The sequence below is a fragment of the Psammomys obesus genome, unplaced genomic scaffold (assembly GCF_907164565.1).
Source record: "Psammomys obesus unplaced genomic scaffold, mPsaObe1.curated_primary_1811, whole genome shotgun sequence".
NCBI lineage: Eukaryota > Metazoa > Chordata > Mammalia > Rodentia > Muridae > Psammomys > Psammomys obesus.
Window position 1 is genome coordinate 5,787,650 of NW_026594377.1, and position 2,912 is coordinate 5,790,561.

Consider the following 2,912-nt stretch of genomic DNA (forward strand, 5'->3'; position numbering starts at 1 on the left):
TATATATATATATATATATATATATATATATATATATATATATATAGCTATCTATCTATCTAAATGTGTACACACACACACACACACACACACATGACATTTCCCAAGGCTGGGAAAAGTGTCAAAGCATTATCAGCTCCCATACAGGAAACTAACACTGACAGGCAGAGGCCAAAAACCACGTCTTGTGAAATGCCAAGCACATTGCGGATCTTTTTAGAAACACACGTCTGGCAAAGAAACAAGGGCTGGTAACTGAACTATTGAGTGTATTTCAAGAGGGTATTATGTTCCGGGGGAATGGAACAGATTAGAGATAGATTTGGTCTTCATCTCCCGACCCGGAGCATTTCTACACACAGCAACTCTCGGCAAGCTCTGCACCACACTGCAGACAGAAGGAAAATCCTCATGTGGACTTACTCAGCTTGTTTTTCTGGGTAATGATGCAAAGCGGCACACTCTGAGAAAAAATCACACCATATATATTTCGGCACGTTTAAAAAAAATTGTGTGTGACCTCCACAACATCAGACACACACACGGTGCACATTCGCACATGGAGTCAAAACACTCATCTACACAAAATAAAGTAAAAGAAAAATGCGTACATGTCAGTGTGCGTGTGCAAGGGCACATGGTATAAGCACATGCACAAGTGTGCGGAGGTCAGAACAGGTGAATGTTGGCTGTTTTCCTCTGCTTCTCTCCACATATTATTATTATTCTTTTGAGAATATAGACTATAGAGCTCAATGAGAGACAGGACTAGCTAGTCAGTGCAACCTCCTGCCTCTGCTTTCCCAATGCTGTGACCACAGGGACAATTCTATGCTCTACCTTTTTATTTGGGTATTGGATTGAACTCAGCTCCTCAAGCGTGTGCAGGTGGGACATGGCTGACCGAGCTCTCTGTCCTTCAGGCCCTAATAGAACTTTTTTTTATTCCTCTAAAACATGACTGACTAGTCCACAGGGGGCAGTGAGAGCTAGTGAGATAATATTGACATTCTTTTAGCAAAAGGGAAGGGATTTGGCTAAGCATGGCAATATATCTTATAATGCTAAAGGTAAAGACATGCTTACCTCTGCAAGTTCAAATCCACCCTCCCGTTACAGAACAAGTTCCAGGCTAGCTAAGGTTATGCAGTGATACCCTGTTTAAAGAAAAAAAAATGCTATGGATGTGTTTATCATGCATTGATAACTAACGGGTAAAGTATAGTCCCACAAACAAAAAAGATGTGCAAATTTAAATATTTTCAGTGTTCCATGTTCATAGAGAGACCCTAACCCAGCCTCTTGCTGAAGAGGGAAAATAAAGCAACAGAACCTCAAATATAGAATGCTTCAAACCCCAAGGCCAGAGCAATAATGAGAGGCAAGCTGACCTCACTTCTCAGTATGCTCAGCCTTAACCGTTGCTCAATCACTAATTTCTGAATATTATGTTTTTGTAGGAATGTGCATAGGTCAATTTACAACATAAGCTACAACACAAATTCACACATGTGGGGAGAGGGATTCAAGCGAAGAAACCTGTTAACCCTGGACAGTGCTAAGTTCTCTTCAGCACAGTTGGAAACACAAGGTTTCTTTCTCATGGACTGCTAGTTGTTGTGAGGTTCTAGGATCAACTGCAGAACCTTTGAGAAACACCAGCGTTTTCCCCAGGGCTCATCAAAGTCTTTATTAATAGCCAAAACTTCTAGTTCCATTCACGCTGGAAAACTGCAAGCACAGTGACTTACTCCTTAGGTTTTCTTTTCAATTCAAGTTAGATTCGCCCGCTGAACGTGCAGTTCCATTGAACCAGTGGTTCCCAAGCAGGGTCATACAGAAGAGTCGACAGCCAAATATAGTTCCTCCCTCTTCTCAAAGCAGGGCAGATGGGTTTGAAAGAGACTGTGAGTGTTTGAGAGCAAAATAATTCAGCTATGGCAATTTTACATTTTGGAGAAAACATTCTGATTTTTGTAACAAAGCCACAGTGGGCAAGGCTCTAAAAAAAGAAAAGAAAACTAAACTTATAACATGGAAAATATAGAAAACAGTCCAGGTCTGTTATAGAAATATATAGAAAATATAGAAAATATAGAAAAATATAGAAAATATAGAAAACATGTCCAGTCCAGGACATGGCTCGGTCATTAAAGTACTGCTACGGACAGATGTAGGACCTCTATAGAGTTTGGGTTCTGGAATCCATGTAAAAAAAGCCATGTGCAGTAGGACAGCCTTGTAATCCTAGTGCTTGGGAGCTGGCAACAAGAGGATCCCTGGGCCTCCCTGGCCAGCCAGCCTAGCCCCCAGGTCACAGTGAAAGACTGTCTCCAAAATCAAGGTGGGTGGTTCTTGAGGAATGATGTTCAGGGTTGAGCACAAGTCTCCACACACAAGTGTCAGAAAAGTCACCCACCACTGCCTACCTTCATTCCCACAAAATGGCCAAGAAACAGTATGATAATAAAAATTGCTGCAAAAGAAAAAAGGGATAAAAAAGATTTGGTCATTTAGCTGGGAGCTTAAGACAATGTCTTGGTTAAGGAGGTAACAGAGGGATGAGAAGGATCATGCGGTACCCAGAGCATTCTGGCCTGGTTTCCTCCCCCATCCCATACTGGTCTAGTTCATGAGCAAGCTGTGAATCTGGATGGCTTCATCTGTGACTTGATTAAAAGCCAAGATGTGCCGAAATATTTGGCACTAGAATTCAGAATGAAAACAGATACACACCGTCCTTGCCAAGTGACAACTCCAAAAGCATAAGGGTTTTTGTGGTTATACAGGTGACACAGAAAGTGAAGAGGGGAGACTTGCTAATGAGAAAGGCAAAGAGAGACAGGAGCAAGAGGGGAAAAGGGAAGTAGAGAAAAGAAAAAGTCGGAGGGTAGGAAGGAAGGACACAGAAC